The 26,081-nt window shown below is 44.8% G+C and overlaps 1 long non-coding RNA gene across 1 annotated transcript; it reads left to right on the top strand.

Annotated features, from left to right (window-relative positions):
* Positions 1–3,332: 3,332 nt before the first annotated feature.
* LOC141134499 (uncharacterized) lies at positions 3,333–5,459 on the top strand. The gene is made up of 3 exons (XR_012243175.1): positions 3,333–3,651; positions 3,776–3,859; positions 5,024–5,459. It is a non-coding gene; the product is annotated as an uncharacterized lncRNA (long non-coding RNA).
* Positions 5,460–26,081: the final 20,622 nt, after the last annotated feature.

The following is a 26,081-nucleotide window of genomic DNA, read 5'->3' as shown; positions in this document are numbered from 1 at the left end:
GTAAGTTTAACATAATATGCTAGTATGCAATGCATACTATTACATTATGGCTTTACCTTGCAGTGTGTAAAAAAAAGAAAGAAAAAAAGTCCAGTGGTTTACAACTGCTTTCATCATCCAATATTAGTTTAGTCAAATTACACCGCATTTACTAAGCAAAGGAAAAAATCCCTTGCAAAATAAACAGCCTATTTGCTTTCAGTAAATCAACTCCATTTGTTCCAGATTTGACCAAAAGATATTAATAAGATAGAATGAGTCCAGAGTTGGACAACAAAAATGGTGAAAGGTCTGAAGGATAGAACATATTGAGAGAGAGACTGCAGGAACTTAATATATACAGTCTTGAGGAAAGAATGAAAAGGGGATACATGACTGAAATCTTTAATCGCTTCACGCTTAAGGGTAAAACAAATCTAAATGCCTAAGCACAATTTGAAACTTTGACGTGTGTTAGTAGAACTGTACATTAGACATGTGCACACTGAAATATTTCGTTTCGGAATTTCGTTTTCGTCCGAAATATAAATTTATTTAGTTACTCTCGAAATTCGTTTTTCTTTATTTCGTTTTTCGTTAAAAACTTGCATTCGTCCGAAAATCGAAATGAATTAAGGTCGAATCGGTCATTAAAGGCTTATGGTGTCTGTCGAATGTTCAAAGTAGATTCGACGGAGCAGCTAAACTGTACGACGTCGCAATCGTACATTCCGGTCGAATTTTCTGGGATGCATTTGACCGGAAATGTTCGATAGCAGCATCGTACAGTTTGTTTAGCTGCTCTGTCGAATCTTCTAACTTTTGACAGACACCATAAGCCACATTTACGTTTGCATGTTTTCGTTTCTGTGTCGAATCTTCATCGTTCATGCTCATTGCATTGGTCTACTCTGCCCCAGCAGTCAGCCAACCAAACTTTCACATTCGTTTCTCAATCGGAAGTGCGGAAGTGCGGCCGCAAAATCCGACGCTGTGTGGCTTAGAGAGATAATGGCAATGGCAGCACCAGCAGCAACCCATTCCAGCACTAGCAGCATGGAGGAGGCTGTTCCTGGGCCTTCTAAGGCAGCATCCAAAAATGGGCGCAGGAGGGGGACACAAGCTGCATCCAGCAGGAAGCGTAAACTAATGTGGACTCATATTGAGTCCCAGGTCCTGGTAAGGGAAACGCTTCCTTGCTGGATGCAGCTGTGTGGCCCCCGCTCCAGGGAAACCACTACGGAGTGGAAGTGAGAAAAGTGGGAGGAGATTTCCAGGAAGGTGGAGGAGACATATCGCCATCGGCGTGACCCGACTGCCTGTCACAAAAAATTCAGCGACATAAAACGGTAAGTAATGTGTCTGATTATTTTTTTTTTTTACATTTTAACCACTTCAGCCCCGGAGGTATGGCTGCCAAATGACCATGCCACTTTGTGCGATTCGGCACTGCGACGCTTTAACTGACAATTGCACGTTCGTGTGATGTTGCTCCCAAACAAAATTGATGTCCTTTTTTTCCCACAAATAGAGCTTTCTTTTGGTGGTATTTGATCACCTCTGCGGTTTTTATTTGCTTTTTGCTATATAAGTATCCCCAACAAATATATAAAAAACTAATTTTTTCCTCAGTTTAGGCCGATATGTATTCTTCTACATATTTTTGGTAACAAAAATTGCAATAGGCGTTTATTGATTGGTTTGTGCAAAAGTTATAGCGTCTACAAAATAGGGATAGTTTTATGGCATTTTTATTAACAATTTTTTTTACTAGTAATGGCGGCGATCAGCGATTTTTATTGTGACTGCGACATCGGACACTTTTGATGCCATTTCGGGACCATTGTCATTTATACAATGATAAAAGCTCCAAAAAATGCACTGATTTTACACACACACATATAAACATATGTTATTGCTATCACAATTTGATGTCAGTAAAGTTAGGTGAATTTTTTTTTTAAAAAGGAATAAATAATTTTCAATTTATCCTCCCTCCTGTGAAAAACCAAATTTGCGCATAGGTGTGCCTAGCCTACACATAGTTTGCAGTTGCATATGTTATATATTATCGCCACAATCATTTTAAGAGGAATATTTCCATGCCGTTATTTGTTCTTAGTTAGTTATCACTAAACTGAGCAGTAAGTGCTTTTAAGTTCCACTTGACCTGACCACCTGTAGGTTGCGCCACCTTTCTGACCAGGCCATATTTTGCTATTTAGCGCATTGCAGCTTTAAACTGCACGCTCCTGTGATGTATTACCCAAATGAAATTTATGCTCTTCTCCCGCCATATATAGAGCTTTTATTGGTGGCATTAGATCACCGCTGGGTTTTACATTTTTTGTTATTGAAAAATAAAAAAGTTATATTTATATATATATATATATATATATATATATATATATATATATATATATATATGTATATATATAAAAAAGTGTTACGGTGGCTGGACTTAACCAGCTTGCGGACCCGCCATATTTTTAGTTACTATGGGGGGGGGTCCACATCTGCAAGTGGGTTAATGCTTTGCAAAAGAAACAAGGAAGGAAATTTTACACTATACACAGTTCACACAAGCGCGTAATAGAAAGGTGGACTGGAGTGGACACAATGGACATTTACTCGGCACAATCCCAATCCTGCCTTTTATTATTTATTGTGCACCAAAAAAGCATATGTTTTTCTTACAATAAATTTGGTTAATAAATAAATGTGCAAACCTTGTGCTACATGAAAAAATGTGCCTAATCCAAAAATTCCATTTGCATTGTTTCATTCTACGGGTTCATTCTACATGTGTTTCATGTGTTGATGTCATTTTCAGATTACAATTGTAGTTTAATTGTGGAACCCGTTTCTCTTCTCTTTTTGTTTTGCAGTTCCATAGCGCGTAAACGCGTGCAGTCGGGGAGCAGAGGAAAGCAGGTATCTCTCCTCCCCCATGAGAAGGAGCTCTTAGCAGCTGTAGGGGAGAATGAGATAAAAAAACTGCTTGCTCATCAGGGTTGGTGTCAGCATTGCATTGTGTGTAGGAAATTTTTTTTGTCAACCATGCAACGCGACATAGTCATTTACCATGGTGTGTTTGATTTTATTTAAAGATTGTCTCCAGGCCCAGCGACGCCGGAGGCAGAGGGCAGAGGAGCAGGAGTCCTCCACGTCATCATGCAGTAAGTACTGTAGTAGTGACACTAATACAGTGGTTCCTTTTCCATTTGTCCAGCCTTCCATTGTTGATTCCAGCGTCATTGTTTCTCGCTCATGTAGTGACAGGTAGAGCCTCTGCGACGCTCTGTCAGGTAACGCAAGCGATTGCGTAACTTACGTAATTTGACAGAACGTGGCCGCTCTGAACTGAGGTGCCTGATCAGTGGCAGTGCACCTAGCACTCGCTGGCGCCGCTGGAACCAGGACAGGTAAGTGCCTCGTATTTGTTTTTTTTTTAAATGATTTTTTCTAAATGGTGAATGCATGTCCCTGCCTTGTAGATAAACGTTAGTGACCTGCCCTGTATTGCCATGCTAATGGATAATTAATTTTATCTATTTACACTACAGTATATTTATTTACGTTTATTAACGTTCATCATTTCTCCTTTATAAATAGGTGTCATCCAGTCAGAGGGGGAGACTGAGGAGGAGGCTGAGGCAGCAACGCCCACATGTAAGTTAGTATAATCTTGCTGGTATCTGCTGAGTGATCATACATGTTTCAATGTTCTTGTACTAATGTGTGAGATTGTTGTACACTGCAGATTGTAATGTTCTTTTCTATCATTACTCAACAGCTGCTGAGCAGGAGGTGGAGGAGACCTGCCCTGTAGAGGCTGCTGGGGATGCGGAGGAACAGCCAGATGCGGCAGATCCAGGGAGTAAGCATAACTTTTTTGTATTTTACAGGCAAATATAGTATTTTAAATATGAAATGCTGATGGCATACCTTGTCTAGAATAGCTTGTGATTTATTCTGCATGGCTTCGGTTTAGCTGGAACTATTAATTATATTAGTTCCCCTCTGCAGATGATTCCAGTCTTCCTGTTAGCGTGACCTGTGCTTGTTAATATTTCCCCAATGTCCCTGATCATGCCACCTTCTTGCTGCAGTTTAGATTCCCAGTCTGAGCCAATCACTGTTAATCATTATGAATAACACAGCAGGCTGGGGGGGGGGGGGGGGGGGGTGTCAGAAAAGAATCTCCAGCTATTGGCTGGCAGTCCCTGGACATGTTCAATCTCTGGCATGCCCCTAATGCATGCATTAACACTTTTCTCATGATGTTATACCTGTTATACCTCCTAGCCTAGACCAGGAGTGAGTAACCTACCTAGCCTAGAACAGAAGTGGGGCTTAATTTATTCAACAGTCAATCAGATTCAATCAGTGGCCTTACAAAATTATCAACTTTAAAAAATAGCCTGCTATATTTTATTAAACAACTTTTTATTAGGTCATCCCAAATGCAATGGCTTGAATGGCTTCTCTTTGGTGAGTGTAATGTTAAAAGCTGGTATAGCTGATATGTTTTTCTGCAAGTGCAACTGATCCTCCATATTTGCCAAAGTCAGTCAGTCTGGATGAGGTAGATTAGTTAGTAGTAGCACTTAGGCGTCCATTACACCTTAAGATTTTCTCCAGCCGCCCGTGCGACCAAGCGGATAAAATCTTTGGGAGATTCCCCTTTACACTGCTCGATGTGTAGAGGGGAATCCCTTTGTACTCTGGCCGGGGAGGACACTCAGCTCCACCCCGGTCAGAGTACAGTAAAGTAGTACTACACCTTCCTGCACAGCTCTGCAAACTTGGTATGATGCAGCGAATTGACACAGACACCACTATCTCCTACACACAAATTGATTAGGTGCATCTCACTAAATATCAAAAACTGGTATGGATGGAAGTGAAAACATCTCAAGATGTTACAGGATTGTCTACAAGGGCTGGGAGATCGTTGCCTTTATATAATGTTAGGGTGAAGAAGCCATGTGTATGTGTATTGTATTATCTATCTATCTAATGTATTTTCTTTTCTTCACAGGTGAAGTCTTCATCCTGCAACTGCAGCCTGTGGACGAAGACCTGGACCTGCCCGCGTCTGGTTGGACTGGCTGTCCTTCTGAGTCCCCAGTGGTTTCTACAGTCCTCCACCCTTCAACATCCCCCCACCTGGCCTCCCCAGTGCATCCTTCACCCGCTCCAGAACAGGCACACATCCCCCACCCTCCAGAGCCACATGTGACGGATTATCTGCGGCGCATTGTGGAGGTCCAAAAGAGACATTTTGCAGTTACCCGGAGGCTGCGTCGATCTTTGGCCCTCCACAATCGCCGGCAGCTCCGTCACTCTGTGGCTCTGCAGAGGTACCAGCGTAGCCTCAGGAGACACCTGGAGGCTACGCGGTACCTTGGTGACCAGTTGGCTGGGATTAATATGTCCCTACAGCGACTGGTCACCAGGTTGGGGGAGAATGTACTCTAATTTTTTTTTTTTTTGTTTTGTTTATGTTAACTGTTAAATAAAAAAATTTTGTTCAGAAATAATTGTTTTCTTGAGTTTTGCTTTACTTGCTAGATTTGTGTGATGTTTATCTAAATGAACTAGTCCATATATTGTTACTAACTTACTAGAGGCCTTATAATTGTAGTTTTTCTACATTTAACCATCAGGCTGAACTTAGAAAATTGATGAGATTTCTCTCTACACTATTTCAATGTGCAAAGGGTAATCCAATGTATTGTGTCCAGTCATGCCGTTCAGCTTTCCCTCCACCAGAATACACAGCAGATAGTTAGAGCAGGGGTTACTCTATACAGTCCTCAACAGTTCACAGGACATAGGTTGCAGGCTTGCAATCATGAGGGCAACAGTTAACCGGACAGAGGTTCACAGGCTAACGCAATTACAAGGGGCAACAGTTCAAAGGGCAGTGTCATGGTTATGCAATACAGTTTGTCTGTCAGCATACCTGTCTCCATGTGTTCATCTCTAGAGACCAGCTGACCCTCACCTGACTGCTTTTGTAAGCTCTCCTCTAGCATGGCTCCACCCCAGCTCCTATCAGGGAACCCTATATTAACCTGTGCACTGCAAGCCAGCAGTGCTGATCAACCATTGTGTGTTAGCTTTCGTGTGTACTGGCTGTGTTTCCTACGTCTGATTCCAGTTAACCGACTTTGGCCTGTTCTCTACTATTCCTGTCTGCTTGTGACCCTGACCTTTGGCGTGTCCCTGACCATCCCTGTTTGCCTGTGACCCTGAACCTTGGCGTGTACTCTGTTGTCCTTGTCTGCTTGTGGCCTCGACCTTGGCTTGTCCCTTACTTCCTTGTTGTTCCAGCCTGCTGCCTCTTTCCTCTTCTCCTGTAGTCTACCGTGAGCATGAGATGTGAGACCCCGGGGGCTGCGACCTGGAGCCAGACTGCAGCGCAGTCCATCCTCACCACTAGAGGCTCTGGTGAACACCTACTGGCTCTTAGACTCCTCGCCCTGGAGAATCTATGCTCTAGCTCCCAGTGGGATCTGTGTTAGTGATCCAGTAGACCTGCTTCCTGAACCTCCCAGGTTTCAATCCACAGCAGTCAGTCCTAGGATCCACTACCTAGCGGTGCACTTCCGATTCCTACAGAGTGCATCTGTCACCTAGCCTCAAGGTGACCTGACAGGCAGTCATCATTTCCAGGGCTTGAGTAACATGGCAGCAGGGTAGATTACTCACTCACACTAGTGACTATGGACAATTGCAGATGGTCATGAAACAGGCGGAGGATCAGAGAGGGCCCTGGTGTCCCCAGGGTCAGAGATGGTAAATGGGAGGGGTCCTGGGCATCTGGATGCAGCTCAGCAGTGACCAACTAATATATCTTGCATAGAATCACGTTTCCAACTGTATGCTTCTTTGTGCTATGTTGTGTTGGTAGCATATTCTGATCCTTGAGTTGACAGTCTCTCCATCAAGAGGAACTGTCATGCTGTTGAGGTCATCTTTAATCATTGTCTCTTATTTCCAGACCACCAAACAAAAATGGTTAAATTAGCACATGTTGCTATTTGTATTTACAAAGACAGCAACACGTGAGCAGTAGCGCCACGTCAAGGCTTCAACCCTTGCTACTGTCCATTCACACAACATTCATTCATGCAATCAAGCACACTCTAGTCACTCTACACAACATTCATTACAAAAAAGGGTGATGGAAGGAATAAAGGGAAAAATTTGGATTGCTTAAAACAATATAATTCTATTTAAATCTTGGGGTCACACCAAAGTCAAGTAGACAACTGCTATTGTGTGAAGTGGTAAGAAAATAAAAAAAATGATTTTCCTCAACATTTGGATGGTTCCTCTGAGTCCCATCTATCTTCACTGTCCATTCACACAACATTCATTCATGCAATCACGCACAATCAAGTCACTCTTGTCCCATCTATCTTCACATGGTAACAATGATTCAGGTCTCACAAATTAAGGGTAGGGTAACCCAGCTTGGGGAGGTTAAATTTGAGGAAAGTTATTTGTTCCATCAAATGGGGTGTTAGTTGTGAACGGTGTGGATTAAGGATATTCCCAGTAATAGAGAAAACTCTCTCACTTTGCACAGTGGTTGGAGGACAGGATAGTAGTTGCTGGGCAACCAGGCAAAGACCAGGCCACAAACTTTTCTTACCATCCCAATAGGTCAAAGGGTCCTCTGTAGGAAGCAAAGGTGCTTCATATAGGTAGGCCCTGACCATTTCAGAGGCACTGCTCTCCTCTCGATTACCTGCTGCTTGACCTGCATCCACCAGATTGTCAAGTGCCTCTACCCAACATGCACATGCTCCACTCTGTTGTTTTTGAGTGATGCTGCCAGGCCTTGGAATAGCAGACATGGCAGGTGAATCTTCTAAACCAGCCTCAACCGTCGTACATCTCTGTTGCTGCAAATTCCGGACCCTTTCAATCAATTTTTGTTTCCAGTAGGAGAGGCTGTTGTCTCTGAGTGCCAGTTTACCTTTGATCCTGGGATCACACAGGGAAGCCAGCATGAGTTCAGGGCTTTTGCGGACACGGTCATTTAGCCGATCTTTTAAGTTAGCTTGTAGCTTTCTGATGAAAGACGCTACATCGGCATGAAGTGGGCTGCCACAAACAGGCTCACTGTTTTCTAGGTACAATCCCATCTTATCTATGAGATAGGTAAACAAGGGTATGACCTGTCCTAGGCTGGCATTGCTCTGACTCAAGTTTTCCGTCACATTCCGAAAGGGTTTTAAGACATAAACGAGCTGCCCAATTATACACCAGTCATCACGTCCCAGTGTGGAATCAATCCCGATGCTGTGGCGGGATGATAGATTGTGGATGGCTGTCTTTTGCTCCAAAATGCGTTCCAGCATTTCCAGGGTATAGTTCCACCGGGTGCTGACATCTTGTTTCAGGCAATGTATGGGGAGCCCTGATTGTTCTTGCTCCTCCCTCAACAGTTGACTAGCCCCAACACTGCGGTGGAAATGCCCTGCAATCTTTCTACAAAGGTCCAAGATTTGAGCAATCTTGTTGGTTTTCTCCACTGGGATTGCACCCTTGACCACTAAATGCAGTATGTGTGCAGAACAGCGCACACCGACAAAAGATCCATCTTGGAGAGCTTTAACCATGTTTGAACCTCCGTCTGTCACAATGAACCCAACAGAGACATTGGTGACTGCCTGCTCTCCAAACCAATTGGCCAACATTGATCTAATTGCCCGCAATATGTTGGCAGAGCTGTGTTGGTCATCACGGACTTCTGTGTGGAGCAGGAAAGCTTGATAACCCTGCTGGTCTTGCGCTGCAGACCTGCTTCCTGATGGAGTTTGAACTCTTACACCAGCGCCACTACCAAAAGGCACAGTGGCCTGCCACCAGTGTGCAGTCAAAGACAGGAAAGCGTGTTGACCGCTGGGAGCTGTCCACAAATCAGTTGTCAAATGAATTGTCTGACCCTCGGCTTTGGCCATTTTTTCCTTCAATAATCCAACGCATGAGTGGTATAGTGCTGGAATAATCTTTCTGCTGAAAGTTGTTCGTGCAGGAACAACGTATCGTGGAGCAAGGGCATGCATGAGCTGTTTAAACGGCTCCCCTTCAATCATGCGAAAAGAGGCTCCTCCAACAGCAATGAATTGGCCAATGAGGCGGGTGATCTTGTTGGCCTGCTGTTTTGACATGCCCTTGGAACTAAAGCCAACAAAACTATCGAGGGTAGGCTGATGATGTCCTTGGGAGGATGAGGAGCCTGATTGGGTCTGCAGTGGAACTACTGCACGTGGGCGGGTTGTATTAATTGAACCCTCTCTATTGCCTCCTGTGCTCTGAGTAAGTGGTGTGCTTGAGGAGGTACCACCAGTACAGTCAGAGTCCGTTATGCTGCTTCCTGCGCTACCATCTTCTTTTTCTGCCTCTGCCCGCAGTAAAGTAGAGTGGTGGTAATTTTTAAGGTGTAGGTTCATACCAGCATTGGTTAAATGACCTAACTTTTTACCCCTACTTACTTGCTTCCCACACAATTTACACTTGGCAAAGAACCCGCCTTCCAATGTTTGAAAGTATTTCCAAACGTTGCTGCGGCGGGATGCAGCCCCTTGACCCTGTGGATATCTATTTAGGGCTGATATAGCTGCAGCAGGTAGCACACCAGTGGTGGAAGCTGTTGCCACTACAGTTACACTTGGTGAACTAGAACTAGTGCTGCTAATGGCAGGGGTGCTGGGGACTGGGAGGTCGGTGATATCATCAAAGGATTCTTCCATAATAACAGAGGGAGAAGGGGAGTTAGCAGCAGATGAAAAAAGTGGACTGCTACCTGTCCTACTCCTCACAGAATATCCCTCTTGCACTTTCTCCAGGTCAAGCTGTAAGTCCTGTGGGCTAAGATTGTATAAAACATCCGCAGTGTTTGGGGAAAGAGGAGCATCACATTCTAAATCATCTTCTTGGGCCAATGAAGAAAAAGTCTCACACTCTGTCTCTGCTGCTGTCTCCCTCAATTGCTCCTTTGGGGAGCTGGGCAGTGGCACTGGTAGTGTGATTGGTGGTGGTGACTGTAAAGGCAACTCCACTTTACTAGGTTTCTTGCCTATTCCATAAAAATATGCAGCCATGACACCTGTAGAAGTGGAAGGAGGCGCTGCACTGGCAGTGGAAGTGGTAGCAGATGTTGGTGGTCTGGCAGGAAAAGTAATATTAGAAGAACTGGGGGTGGTGGAACTAGCTTTGCTGGTGGCATTGGCGGTGACACCCACTGTTGTGGACGGCATGTTGGTGGCGGCAGAAGTGTCAGAGGCACAAGTAGCAGAGACCTTGCCACTTTTTTTACCAAGGCGTCCACCGCGACCACGACCACGACCACTACCTCTACCAGCCTTCACTTTTACATTAGAACGGTACATTTCTGAACTTTACAGCAACTGCAAGTCAGAAAATGGACTGGAGTGGAGATAGGGTATATAGAATCTCAATCTATAAATCACCCCCCACCACAACACGGGCAGCCTCTGAGGCTATCACAACACTAGCAGCAACACTAGTATCACTAGTCTATCTATCAAGTTCACAACACAGATGTAGCTTGCTTCACTACTATTCTGCTGCTGTGCTTAGCTTATGCTCAAATGAAATAGTTCAGGATCTCTGATAAAGTGACAATGAATTCAAACGGACCAGCTAAGATTGACTGTTCTGAAATGAATCAGCGTGTCTGTCTCTCTCTGCTAGCAAATCGTAAGTGAAACTAAGTTGGCTGTACATGCGGTTCTAGCTATGTTACTGCCCCTCCTCTTTGGTTACAATTGACCAGTAATAACCATCATCATCATTATTTTTATTTTACTTAATTTTTCTCTCTACGTCGAATCTTCTCTCTCTATGTCGAATCTTCTCTCTATGTCGAATCTTTTCGAATAATCTTGGACTACTATGGTGGATAGACTATAGAGTTAAGGTTAGGCACATTCGACCACAGGTTCGATAGACACAAATTGTTATTGTTAGCGTCATGTCGAATCTCCTATCTATATCGAACTGTTGTCGCAACGAAAACGAAAATAAAGCATTTGTTTATGTCGGATCTTTTGTTTTTCGGAATCTGCGCTTTCGTTATCGTTTGTTAAAACGATAACGAAAATACCTGAAATTCGGACGAAAACGAATGCACATGTCTACTGTACATATCATCACAACTACTTTGTGCATCCAGGTGGATTATATCACATTTCTTTCAGGACAAATTGGGCTTTCTTTTGGTTGTAAATGGTAATGGATATCTTCAGATTTTTTTTTATTATCAAATAAAACTGGTTCAAAATATATATTTTTATAAATTTACCTGTATATTTCTTGCTACTACCATAATCTTCCACCAAAGAACAACCCAAATAAACATACACAGACTGTTGACGCATGTGGACAGGGCTACTGAGGACAACCTGGGGACGGTGGTGTCACTGGATGCCATGAAAGCATTTGACTCAGTGGAGTGGGTATACCCCTGGGCTGTCCTTCCAAAAATTTGGGTTTCCTGTTTTTAGCAAATTGCTGCATTTACAGTATGCTTCTCCCAGAGCTTGAGTGCATACAAATAACTCTCTTTCCATAGCCTTCCCACTGGGTAGAGGCACCAGGTAGGGCTGTCCACTTTCACCAGGGTTGTTTGCGCCAGCTGTGGAACCCTTGGCCTCGCGGAAACGAACCGTGTCTGCGGTTAACGGGATCCAAGTGGGGGTGGTGGAGGAGAAAATATCCTTGTATGTTGATGGTTCTATCCTGTTTTTAAGTGATATCTCCTCCTCCCTCCCAGCAGCCCTGCAGGTAATCAATTACTTTGGATCATATTCTGGAGTTAAGATTAACTGGGACAAATCCCTGATATATATCCCTTGCACTCTAAGCATCCTAGACCAATTATGCAAAACCAGTTGGTGTGGTTGATAGTTTTTTTTTTTTGTAAAATCTTTATTTAGCAACATTTTAGTAGAAAACTACATACGTTCTAAATACACAAAACAAAACACATAGAGAATGAGCCTCGACATAGGCCATTGTAAGTAACTGTCCTAAACTCAGGGCATCAGCACAACCAGTAATCAATAATCAACTCCCGGAATCAGGATGGTCCAAGGACGGTAACCCAGTCAGAAACCAGCCACCACCCTCGGAGCTATTAAATTATCAGGAGGGCAAGGAGGGGAAACCCCCCCGGGAGGCGGACCGAGCAGAGGGTGGACAAATGCCTGCATCAACCTCACCCGACCCGCCGGTCCCGGAGAGGGCACGACCCTTGGCCTTACCACTCAACAGGGGGCGGATTTAAAAACCAACCCTGGTATGACGGGGCTTCCCATCACCCGCCAACCATTGTTGTCCCAAGTCTGGGTAGTGCTACAAATGGCATATATGATTACAGCCTGATATTGAGGAGGCCAAAGTAGTTATGAAACCAAACAGAGTGGAAAAGAGAAAGAGAGGTAGAGATAGAAGATTAGAGGGATAACAAAGAGGAGGGAATAGGAGAATGGGAAAGAGGAGGGAGAGAAGTGGAGCAAACCTTGCAGTCTGAAGAGGTCTTGTAGCTCTGCGCCGAGTGAGTTCCGCCAAGTACATGTCATCTTTGTAGTAGTCCCGTGGTGAAGAATGCCTTTCATTGGGCAGTATTACTATTATCTAAACGAGATCTCAGGGATGGTTCTGCTAACTCCAGTAGAGCCAGGTCTAAGCTAGGGGATATGTGATCTGAGTCAAAGTCAGACATATAGTCCCTCCACGGTCCACCATATAGCTTCAAAGCGTTCCACCTTTCCCCTGCAGGTCGCTATCCAGTGCTCGGCCTCCCTAATATCGTTTACTTTTTTGATCCAATCTTCCCTGGAGGGGACCCTGGATTGTTTCCAGTAAATTGGGAGAAGACGTCTAGCCGCATTTAAAAGGTGAGGTAGGGTACTTTTCTTGTATCTACTAATCGGTATCCTGGGGACATGCAGGAGAAAGTAGGCCAGAGACAGAGGGATATCTATATCTAGAATTTCTCTTATTAGAGATTGAATATCCGTCCAATATGGCCTGATCAGAGGACACTCCCACCAAATGTGGAGGAGCGTACCTCTATGCCCACATTCCCTCCAGCATTTATCCGACACCGAGGGGTAGATACGAGCTAGATCAGCCGGTACTCTGTACCAGCGTGATAAGAGCTTGTAATTTGTTTCTTGGGTTCTAGATTCCATAGAGCTTGAATGAGTGAGCTGATAAAGGTGTGTTAATTGGGATGTGGAGAACTCAAGTTGCAAATCCCTCTCCCATGCCCGAATGTATGTTGGTCTAAGGTTATCAGTGATAGTACTTAATAAGCGATACATTTCGGAGATCATGTGTGGGATCGGATCCTCTTCTACAAAAAATTGTTCGAAGGGAGTGAGAGTGGAGATGTCTCTTATAGAGTGCCCATGTACTGCGAAGAAGTGATGGAGCTGTCTATATCTCCAGAAATTCATTTTGGAACCCCCATGTCTAGTCTGCAGGGATTCAAAACTCATCAACTTACCATTGCTCATTAGTTTTCCGCAACTGGCGTTGCCATCATCCACCCAAGGGCCGAAAAAAGCCATCTGCTCACCCGGTGGGAACCACAGGAACCCCCCCAAAGGAGCTAGCAGGGACATGGGAGGAGTTAAACCCAAAACTGAATTCATCCTGTCCCAAATGGAAAGAGTGTGCTTTGTCAGAGGGGAGGTATCATCTGACAGCCCTCTATATTCACGGGGCAGCCATGGTGCATAGGCTAAGTTCCTTGCAGCCAGCCAGCCAGCCATTTTTCGAGTGAGACCCATAGTTTGGACTGGGTGTGGAAACGCCAGTTGAGGATCCTCTGGAGAGCGATGGCCCTATAGTATTTTAGAATATCTGGGATTCCAAGGCCCCCTGTCATTTTTGAGTGTTTCAGTATCTTCATGGCTATTCTGGGTTTTTGTGCATTCCACACGAATCCTGTTAATATGCTGTTAATCTGGGAGAAGAAGTTTCTGGGCAGGGGAATTGGTAGCATTTGTAGAAAAAAAAGTATGCGTGGCAGGATATTCATTTTTATTATGTTAATGCGGCCTATCCAAGTAAAAGCGGTCTTGGTCCAGAGGGAGAGATCTTTTTTAATCGTGGTAAGTAAGAGGGGGAAGTTTGCAGCATAGAGGGTATCAAATCTATCTGTTAATTGAATACCTAAGTATCGAATGGAGGACTTGGCCCAGGTAAAAGGTAAGCAGGCTTGTAGGCTACTTGTCAGGGATGGGTTCAAGTGGACAGGTAAAATTTCCGATTTAGAAAAGTTAATTTTGAAATTTGAAAGCCACCAGAATATTTTCAGTTCCTTCATCAGGACTGGCAGCGAGATTAGGGGTTCAGAGAGATGGAACAGCACGTCATCTGCATATGCCGACAATTTATGTTCAGTGTTTCCGACCCGTATGCCCCTAATGTCCGCATTCGCTCTTACAGTATGCCCCTGCTGACTTCATTCTCACGGTGGTGTACGAGTTGAAATTCACTCCCTCTTACAGAGTAAATTTAATAAAAATGCTTTTCCTCCCTAGGTTTCTTTACCTTCTTAGAAACTTTCCAGTTTTGCTCCCGGAATCGTTCTTTAATAGACTCAGAACCATTGTTATCTTCTTTATATGGCTGAGTAAGGTGCCCAGACTAGCGATGTCCACTTTGCAACTATCTGTGGGCCAGGGTGGACTCGCTCTCCCAAATTTCCAACAGTACTCCTGGGCGGCTGTCCTAGTGATGGTCTGTTGGTGGTTCTCCCAACCTTGGGACAACCCTGTGGTGACCTTGGAGGTGGCAATTATGGGGTCATATGCTACGCTGAGTAATTTAGTGTTCCGCGGGGTAAAGGCCCACTCTGAGATAGCAACTTTAATGCATACGATGATAACAGTTTGGCACTGAGCTAGGGTGATGCATCGATCCCCGGTGGCCTTCCCCCTCACACGCCTTTATGGGGTATTCCCAACCTCCCACATTTGTGCAGTATACCCGATCCTCAGCTATGGGCCTCCAGTAGTGGGGCTAAAGCACTTGGTGATGGAGGTAAGTATTAGGTTAGTCAAATCAGAAGCTGAATATTAATGCAATCTCGGCCAATCCCTGGAGGAGGGTGCCCAGATGGTGGCTGGGCCTGGAACAGAGGGTTCTTATGGGAGAAATTAAAAGTGCTAATTTTAAAGGCTTATATGCATGGTATTGTCATAAAAAAGTGTTTGGGGACCTGGGTCCTGCCCAAGGGGACATGTATCAATGCAAAAAAAAGTTTTAAAAACGTCAGTTTTTTCGGGAGCAATGATTTTAATAATGCTTAAAGTGAAACAATAAAAGTGTACTATTCCTTTAAATTTCGTACCTGGGGGGGTGTCTATAGTATGCCTGTAAAGTGGCGCATGTTTCTCGTGTTTAGAACAGTCAAAGAGCAAAATTACATTTCTAAAGAAAAAAAAATAAGTGATTTAAAACTACTCGCGGCTATTAATGAATTGTCAGTCCCGGCAATACACATAAAAGTTCATTGATAAAAACAGCAAGGGATTCCCCCAAGGGGAACCCCAAACCAAAATTTAAAAAAAAAATGTGTGGGGGTCCCCCCAAATTCCATACCAGACCCTTTAGGTCTGGTATGTATATTAAGGGGAACCCCACGCCAAAATTTAAAAAAAATGGCGTGGGGGTCCCCCTAAAAATCCATACCAGACCTGAATGGTATGGATTTTAAGGGGAACCCCGCACCAAAATAAAAAAAAAATGGCGTAGGGTCCCCCCAAAAATCCATACCAGACCCCTATCTGAGCACGCAACCTGGCAGGCTGCAGGAAAAGAGGGGGGGGGACGAGAGAGCGCCCCCCCCTCCTGAACCGTACCAGGCCACATGCCCTCAACATGGGGAGGGTGCTTTGGGGTAGCCCCCCCAAAGCACCTTGTCCCCATATTAATGGGGAGAAGGGCCTCATCCACACAACCCTTGCCTGGTGGTTGTGGGGGTCTGCGGGCGGGGGGCTTATCAAAATCTGGAAGCCCCCTTTAACAAGGGGACCCCCAGATCCTGGCCCCCCATGTGAAATGGTAACGGGGTACAAATGTACCCCTACCATTTCACAAAAAATGTGTGAAAATGGTAAAAAAAAACCACAAGACACGGCTTGGGACAAGTCCTTTATTAAAGAAATAAAAAACTAAACTGTCCCACGAAGTCTTCTTCTTCTTCTCTCGCTCCGACGGACCGAAAAAAAAAAAAAAAAGCCGCACACCGCCTATGATCTGCCTCTATGGGAAGCACCCACGTAATGACCGGCCTCTCAGGTAACAGCTCTTATATAACTGAGGGCGGGGCCACACAATGACGTTGCCGGGTGACCCAGCCCCCTCTGACGCATGGGGACATCCCATGGCCTCCCCATAGCTTCAGAAGGAGGCAGGGCCACCGGGTCTGCCCCCCTCTGATGCACAGGGACATCCCTATGGCTTTCCCTTATAGTCAGAGGGGGCGTGGTCACTCAGCTACATAACCGGGTGGCCCTGCCCCCCTCTGACGCTATGGGGAAGCCATAGGGATGTCCCCGTGCGTCGGGGGGGTCACTCAGCAATGTCATTGTGTGTCCCCACCCTCAGTTATAAAAGAGCTGTCACCTGAGAGGCCGATCATTACGGCAGGTGCCTCCCATGGAGGCAGATGGTAGGCGGCGTGCAGCTGTTTTTTTTTTTCTTTTTCGGTCCGTCGGAGTGAGAGAAGAAGAAGACTTCGTGGGACAGTTTTATTTTTTATTTTTTTAATAAAGGACTTGTTCCAAGGCGTGTATTGTTTTTTTTTTAACCATTTTCACACATTTTTTGTGAAATAGTAGGGGTACATTTGTACCTCATTACGATTTCACACAGGGGAGCGGGATCTGGGGGCCCCCGTGTTAAAGGGGGCTTCCAGATTCCGATAAGCCCCCCACCCGCAGACTCCCACAACTGTGGGGATGAGGCCCTTCTCCCACTCAACATGGGGACAAGGTGCTTTGGGGAGCTACACCAAAGCACCCTCCCAATGTTGAGGGCATGTGGCCTGGTACGGTTCAGGATCGGAATTCTCATTGGAAAAGCCTTGGATGGTTTTTCCGATGGGATTCCGCTCAAGCTTGTCTTGCATACACACGGTCACATCAAATTCCAACCGCCAAGAACGCGGTGACGTATAACACGTACGACGGGACTATAAAAGGGAAGTTCAATACCAAGTGCACCACCCTTTGGGCTCCTTCTGATAATCTCGTGTTTATCTTGTGTTAGTAGAAGTTTGGTGAGAGATGATTTGCGCTTTTTAGCCTCATGCTTTTCAGATTGTTGCTGCTCTTCACTTTGTGCTTGTGGGTTTGCATCTGTTCTTCAGTGCGTGTAGTCAGTTTGCATTTGTTTGTCAGTGCGTACTATTTATAGTACCGTATTTGATTTCCAGTGCGTTCTTGTCCGCTCGTTTCTGATTTTCAGTTCGTTCTTTCAGGCCTTGCTGTTTTTCAGTGCTTTCTGTTTAGTTTGTTCTGATCAGCTGACCGTTTTGAAGCCATGTGGCGAGTATGTCCTCATCATAGAGTTTGTGCTGTGTGGGGGCTTGGTGTTGGGGTTCTTACTTTGACCCAAGCCCAGTCCATGAACAGGGTGGGGAGGAGTTCATGGACGAAAAATTGGTTGTTCCAGCATTCTCTCATATGCCTTTGTTGCGGGAGATCCAGGAGAATAACCCTGATGATTTTAGGAATGATCTCCGGATGACGGACCCCATTTTTCACCGTTTGTTGGTTTTGCTGTCCCCTTATATTAACAAGCAGAACACGTGCATGTGGCAAGCCATCACTCCCGAACAAAGGCTAGTCGCCACGTTGCGGTACTTGGCGGCTGGGAGAAGTCTACAGGACTTCAAGTTCTCGACAGGCATCTCCCCCCAGGCTCTGGGGATCATTATTCCCGAGACCTGTTCTGCCATCATTCAGGTCCTGCAGAAGGACTATATTAGGGTAAGTTTTCTCCTTTAACATCACATTCTTTGTATTTAATGTTTGCTAACGTGTTGTATTTCTTTCATCATTCCCTAATTACCATGATTGTAATATGCTGTGAATGTCCCCTTTGTGCCCATGCATGCTGGCAGTTTTTAAACCCCTTATATAGAAATAAAGCAGCTAGGAAAGCATCGCTGGAGAAACTGCTGGAATTTGTGAAGACGCAGGTCCCCAACGCAGACATCGACTTTGTGGAGAGGAAAATTGGTAGCTTGAGAAGCACATATAGGAAGGAGCTTCAGAGGGTCCAGAAGTCCATGAGGTCAGGAGCAGCAGCAGAGGATGTGTATGTACCCAGTCTGTGGTACTACAACAAGATGCAGTTTCTGGAAGACCAGATGGAAGCCAGGGAATAACTTTCGACTCTTCCTGCCCACCTTCCATATAGCTTTCCCTCAACCCTTAGCTCAACCCCAGCTGAGGCTTCCGAGGACCAACCTGGGCCTTCCATTCTGGAAGAAATTGAGGAGCCCAGCTGGAGCCAGGTATAGTATTTTTAAACATATTTTTTGTGGGAAAATTTTTGTTGTTAACTAGATGTTATTATTGCTAACAAATAAATGATTTAACAAAAAGTGTTTGACATATCAATAGACAGCAGGGGCCAAAAATGATTGGGACAAGAATGAAAAATGCTGGGCTCAGAATGATAGTCTTTTCCATTTATTAACATTCGATTTGCAACAGTCATGAGCTGAAAATTGTGTGTGATTGATGAACTAAAAACTAAAACTATGTCCCTTTTTCATACACAGGAAAACCTCAGCCAGGAGGAGGCTCTGGAATGTGGCACACAGGAGGAGGAGTGTCAGCCAGGAGGTGGGGGTTAGTGTCAGCTAGGAGGTGGCCGGGCCCAGCCTCACACAATCCCAGGTCCCTCCCCTCCACCTTCCACCCAAAAGGCCCAGGAAGCGGAGGAACATGGAGGAGGCAGCACTTAAGGAGGCTAATGAGGCCCTGAAAGCCCCCCTCGATGCTGGAGAGGCCTATGGCTACTATATAGCCTCAAATTTGTACAAAATGGAGGAGGGCCAACGCCTCAACTGTGAAAAATTTTTAGTTGAGGCCATTCACAAGGGGTTGAGGGGGCAAATGACCGATGATGTCCACTTATGTGCGCTCATCCATCCTCCTCCTCCTCCTCCTCCTGCCACAAGTCCACCTCCAGAGCCACAGCCTGCAGGAAAGGCTGCAGGGAAGGCTGCAGGGAAGGGCAGCATGGAGGGAAGGCTGCAAGGAAGACATGAGTGATGACCTGGCTTCAGTCTGATCTGACAGAAGACACAGGCTGTTATAGTATCACAGCCTGGGGACATATATGTCATCTGTTGCTGTTTATGATCTCTGAGAGTCCTGGACCAGATTGTGCTCCCTATTATATGGACTTCTCAGGCTACCAATTTTAATTTACAAAGAGTTGATGTCTGCCCTGGGGTACAAAGGCTTCACAAATTCCAGCAGTTTCTCCAGCATTGCCTTCCTCTTTATTTTGTTATTATGAGCCAGAATAAATGGAGATTTTTTTTTTATAAGAAAATACTTGCCTATGCGTTTTTCTTCAAATAGGAGAGTTTTTTTGTGAGCAGGCAGTTAAATTTAAAAAATACAATGTCTAATTAACAAGGGACACCAAGCAACCTCCTTGAGGTTTACAAATACAAGATAATAATGTTGTTGTGGAAACGTGACATACACAATAAAAAAAATATGGATATCACTATAAAATAATTTAAAATAAAAAAAAACAACAGGAGATCTTGATTACAAAAATAAAATAAAAATGACTATAAAAAAAATGATAAACATTATTATGGAGATCTGGCTTTAAAAACAGAAAAGATTTTTCAGGAGTTCACGAGAAATAATAAAGAAATCAGTTTTTGAGAACTCTGTGTGAATATGTATAGCAAAACAACTTCATTCTTCTAGCATTCTAAACAAGAAGAGAATGCACTGCATTAAACTATTTAAAACATTTCAGCGTGACGAATGTGCCATCTCCATTATGAACAGTAGTTTTACCATACCGAGCGCTTCCGTCTCGGCCTTGATTCTGAGTATGCGTGATTTTTTTGCGCATCGGAATTGCATACAGACGATCGCATTTTCGGATAGGAACTTTTCCCGACCGAAAAATAGAGAACATGCTCTCAATCTTTTGCTGGCTGGAATTCCTCCAGCAAAAGACTGATGGAGCATACACACGGTCGCATTTTCCCGACAAAAAGCTCTCATCAGAGTTTTGCTGGTGGCATTTCCGATCGTGTGTACGCGGCATTAGTTCACTATATTGACCACTTATGTATTTGTACAGGTTGATCATATCCCCCTTAATCTCCTCTTCTCAAGTGAGAATAAATTCAGTTCCTCTAATCCAGGGGTCAGCAACCTACGGCCTGCAGGCCGTACCCGACCTGCCACCGCTAAATGTCCGGCCCGTCAGTGGACGTGATGAATTCACGTGCACCCAGCCCATGGACATTTTAACTCTGGTCGGGTTTCTTGGGATAACAACCGATGCGGCTAAAAAGCCGCTCGACTGTTATCCCAAGCAGTGGGAGGGGACGTCCCCTATCCCACCACCTTCCGTGGCTCGCCCGGGCTCTCCCGTCCCACTGGGAGGCCCAAGCGACCAGCCAGTGGACATGTCCACCGGCTGCCTGGAGACCCGAATGAAGCCGCAATCGGCTTAGATCGGGTCTCGGATCTAGTAACCCGGAAGTGATATCATGACATTACTTCCAGTTTACAGAAGACTTAAAGAGTTTGTTAACCCAAAAAAAAAGATCCTGTTCCTTTAAAGCATTTTATACAGCGCAGTGCTTGTGTTGTGTTATTTGGCCCCCTGTAACACCTGTAATACCTGTCTGATCCTGCCTGGTTATACCCTCCCCACTGTACGCTGACTCCAATATATCAGGGCTGCTGAGCCCTGACACCGGAGTCATCCGTACGTGCCTCAGTGATCCGCAGCCTGCTATCTGTCTCCTCTGTGCTCTCTCCTACTTCTCTCTCTGCCTGTCAGCTTGTGGCAGTGCCTGCCCCCTTAACTCCTGCTGCTCAAATAACTTTCACATCTTCATACCATCCCCTCTGTGTTCTAATCCTGTGTACCCCTGTGTGAGTGATTAATAAAAGAAAAATCTGCTATACCTCATTTCAAATCTCTTCTCAGCAATTACATGATTGGCTGGCTCTCTCAATCTCCTCTCCCGAGTGATGTCAGCGGGGGAATCTCGGCCCTGCCCGCTGCATCTATCAGATGGGGAGAGAAGAAAGCCAGCCAATCATGTGATCGCTGAGAAGAGCTCAGAAATTAGGTATATCAGGCTTTTTTTAAATAAAAACTCACACAGAGGCACACAGGATTAGAACACAGAGGGGATGGTATGAAGATGTGAAAGTGGCTTAACAACCACTTATAAAGGCGCCAAATTTTAAAAAATGACAGCATTCAAAAAAGCCAAACTTGGCATTTTGAATGCTTTTAAGTGCAAAGGAGGGATTTGGGGTCTTATAGACCCCAGATCCCTCCATAAAGAGTACCTGTCACTGTCACTGCCTATTACTGTCACAAGGGATGTTTACATTCCTTCTAATAGCAATAAAAATGATCAGAAATGTAATTTTTTTAAAGGGACAGCGTAAAAAAAAAAAAAAGAAATAAAATAAAGAAAAAAAACATTTAAGCATCTCATTCCTCCGTGCTCACGCGCAGAAGCAAAGGAATACGTAAGTTGCGACCACAAATGTAAACAGTGTTCACCCCACACATGTGAGACATCGCCACAATTGTTAGAGTGAGAGAAGTAATTCTAGCACAAAACCTCCTCTGTAACTCTAAACTGGTAACCTGTATACATTTTTAAAGTGTCGCCTATGGAGATTTTTAAGTACCGTAGTTTGTTGCTATTCCATGAGTGTGCACAATTTTAAAGCATAACATGGGGGGGCTGGGTAATATGCAGGGGGGGGGGTTGTGCGATTTGCAGGGTGGGCTGTGTAATATGCAGAGGGGGCTGTGTAATGTAAAGGGGCCCAGAAGTGCGGGGCTTGTGTAATGTAAAGGGGTCCAGATTATTATCTTCATTTATTAGCAGGTGAATGCGGCCCTCCATGCATTCACATACATTGCTCTAATCTTTCCTCATAGCTGAGCTCCACCATGCTTCTTATTAGTTTGGTTGCCCTTCTCTGTACTTTGTCTACTTCCCTGATATCCTTTTTTGTGAACTGGTGCCCAAAACTGAATTGCATATTCCAGATGAGGTTTTACTAATGATTTGTACAGGAGCAAAATGATATCTTTCCCTCTGGAGTCTATACCTCTCTTAATACAAGAAAAGAGTTTGCTTGCTTTGGAAACTGCTGCCTGGCATTGCATGCCATTATTAAGCTTATGATCTACCAGAACACCCAGATCCTTCTCCCCCATTAATTCCCCCAGTTGTACTCCCCCTAGTATGTATGATGCATGCATATTTTTAACCCGAAAATGCATAACTTTACATTTATCAATATTAAACCTTATTTGCCACACAGTTGCCCAATTAAACAGTGCATTGAGGTCAACTGGTGGACAGGACTATTTGAATTCAAGTTAAGCAAGGAGAGATGTCAATCAGAAACATGTTGCAAAGAGTATACCTTTTTGATGTAAACAAGGAAAAATATAAAAATAAAAACCCACAATAGTTTCTCTTTAATTTCAACATTGAAGTTAAATATGTTACCTTAGGCCCCTTTCACACTGGAGCGGTTTTCAGGCGGTATTGCGCTAAAAATACCGCCTGAAAACCGCCCCTAAACAGCCTCCGCTGTTTGTTCAGTGTGAAAGCCCGAGGGCTTTCACACTGAAGCGGTGCGCTCGCAGGACGGTAAAAAAAGTCCTGCGAGCCGCTTCTTTGGAGCGGGGAAGGAGCGGTGTATTCACCGCTCCTAAACTGCTCCTGCCCATTGAAATCAATGGGACAGCGCGGCTATACCACGGTAATACCGTGGCTATAGCCGCGCTGTACGAGCGGATTTAACCCTTTTTCGGCCACCAGCGGGGGTTAAAACCGAACCGCTAGCGGCCGAATACCGCTGCAAGAACGACGGTACAGCAGCGCTAAAAATAGCGCTGTTGTACCGCCGACGCCCCCACCGCCCCAGTGTGAAAGGGGCCTAATATATGATTACCAAATACCTGGTCTTTCATCCAGGCAAATATAAACGTTGTTACTCATTCAACTATGCTGTGTGAATCTGAAAAAAAAAACACTCTTGTATCATGCCATAGTTACTTGTTCATATTAGCTGTTCTAAAATGTATAAATTGCAGTAGAGAGCATATTAATCAGCTGTTCCGAAAATATAATCTGTGATACAGAGCACATTGGTAGTAAAATCCCATCAAGCATATTCTTGTGATGTGTAGGGTTTGGGAATTAATACCAGGTAATGGACTTCAGTTCCCTCCTAATGATTTGCAAACTGATCAAAGAAATGAGATCTTAAGACTATGTCATTATATGTCAATAATATCATCTGCTAAATGAGCCAACAGAAAAATAAATCAATTTCTTAAAATATCAAAAATTCATTGGTTTCTCTAAAATGATATATATTTTCCTGTTTTTTTTTGCATTATAATGCCCCGTACACACGGTCGGATTTTCCGATGGACGTTGTCCGATCGGAGCGTGTTGTCGGAAATTCCGACCGTGTGTGGGCGCCATCGGACATTTTCCATCGGATTTTCCGACACACAAAGTTGGACAGCAGGAGATAAAATTTTCCGACAACAAAATCCGATCGCGTCAATTCCGACCGTGTGTGGCCTGTTCCGACGCACAAAGTGCCACGCATGCTCAGAAGAAATTCCGACACGGGACAGCTCGTTCTGGTAAACGTAGCGTTCGGAATGGATACAGCACTTTCGTCACGCTGCAATGTTCAAAATGGTTTAATACAGCGCACTCTCTTCTTCTTTATAATGTGACAAGAATTAAGTCGTTTTGATGCTCACATTCACACACACTTCTCACAAACTTCTTTCGTTATATTTATCAGGATTCCCTCAATATATTTAGATTTCTCACATCTGACAACAAAATTTTTTGTTATTTTTGGACTTTAATGTCGATTCTTTTTTTGTGTTTCTCTTTTTTTTTTTTTTTTTTGTGATTTTGATTTGTACTCCCGAAAATGTTTGTGTGTGTTTTTGGTGACAAGTTCCCACAACTCCACTAATATGTTGTTCTATTTAATCTGTAGGAGATTGTTTGGTGTTGTTGTCCCTTGTTAATTTCACATTGTACTTTAGAAATGTACCTGAATCCTCACCAACAAACTGTCCTTTTTGGATGAAAACACACACAGGAGAGTAGAATTTCCCTAAAAAAATTTTATTAAGGGCTCACAACTAAACAAAGAGGGAGGCAATGCTGGAGAAACTGCAGAAGTGGGTGAAGCCTTGGACCCCCAGGGCACACATCAATTATTTCAAAGCAAAATTGGTGGCCTGAGGAGTCCATATCTAAGGGAGGGCAGTCTGGTCCAGAAGTCCCAGAGATCCGGAAAGCAGCAGATGACATCTGTTTCCCCAGGCTGTGGTCATACAAGAGACTGCAGATTCTGTCAGACCAGACTGAACCCAGGGCCATCACTCTTTGGTCTTCCCTCCACGCTTCCTTCCAGGCTTTGGCTGTGGTGGTCTAGTTGTGGCAGCAGGAGGAGGAGGAGGAGGATCGTCCCTCTCCATGACATCCGTCTTGTGTGTCAGTTCCCCACTCAACCCCTTACGTAGGACTTTATAAATCAGGTCCTCAGAGATCTTGCGTTGGCCCTCCTGCATGCCATGCAATTTTGTGGCAGCCATGCAGGCAAAGGCCTCTTCAGGACTGGGGAAGGCTCTGAGGGACGCCGAAGCCTCCTGGATCAGCCTGTATGCTGAATCCTGCACGGGACTCGGAGTGGCCTTCCTGGCCCTTTTGTATGGAAGGCGGAGGGGAGGAACCTGAGACTCAGTCAGGCTGCAACTGGTCCCAGGCTTCTCCTGGCTGCAACTTAGCCCTGCCTCCTCCTGGCTGCCACTAATCCCCGCCTCCTCCTGGCTGCCACATTCCACAACCTCCTCCTGGCTGAGGTCTTCCTGTGTATGAAAAAGGGACATAGTTTTAGTTTTTTATTCATCAATCACACACAATTTTCACCTCCTGACTGCTGCAAATTGAATGTTAACAATTATAACAGACTATCCTTCTGAGCCCAGCAGTTTTCATTCTTTTCCCAATTTTGGGTGCCCACTACTGTCTATTGATATGTAAAGCACTTTCAATTAGCAATTAGTGATCAATAATAACATCTAGTAAACATAATTTCTTTATTGCCCAGAAATCTGTAGAAGAATGCTATACCTGACTCCAGCTGGGCTCCTCCACTTCTTCCTGGCTGGAAGGCCCAGGTTGGACATCGGAAGCCTCAGCTGGGGTGGAAGGAAGAGTGGAAGGAAGAGTGGAGAGGGATTCCCTGACTTCAGTGTGGTCTGACAGAAATCGCAGTCTCTGATAGTACCACAACCTGGGGACATAAATGTCATCTGCTGCAGCTCCGGATCTCTGGGAATCTGTGACCTTCTTGCGCTCCCTCAGATACGTGCTCCTCAGGCCACCAATTTTAGCTTTCAAATAAGGGATGGTTGCTGTGGGGACCACCGGCTTCACCAACTCCAGCAGTTTCTCCAGCGCTGCCTGCCTCTTCTGTTTGTGATTATAGTGGGGGTGTCTCACTTGCCACAGACAGGGCAGCTCCCTGTACTTGTCTATGAACAGGGGCAGGAAATTGTGGTTGTTGAACCCATCCATTTTCTCTGTAAGACACAACACAAGACAAAGCCTAATGTCAGGCCAAACTCCCCTAATCTTGTTACAATATAGGCTTCCATTTCGAAGCAGTATAGGCCCAAGTTTAGATCCTACCTTCGTTAGCACGATCGGCGTCTCCGATGCTCCTTCC

Source organism: Aquarana catesbeiana, linkage group LG03, assembly GCF_042186555.1.
Source record: "Aquarana catesbeiana isolate 2022-GZ linkage group LG03, ASM4218655v1, whole genome shotgun sequence".
In the NCBI taxonomy this organism is placed as follows: Eukaryota; Metazoa; Chordata; class Amphibia; order Anura; family Ranidae; genus Aquarana; species Aquarana catesbeiana.
This window is presented reverse-complemented; position numbering and strand designations above follow the sequence as displayed.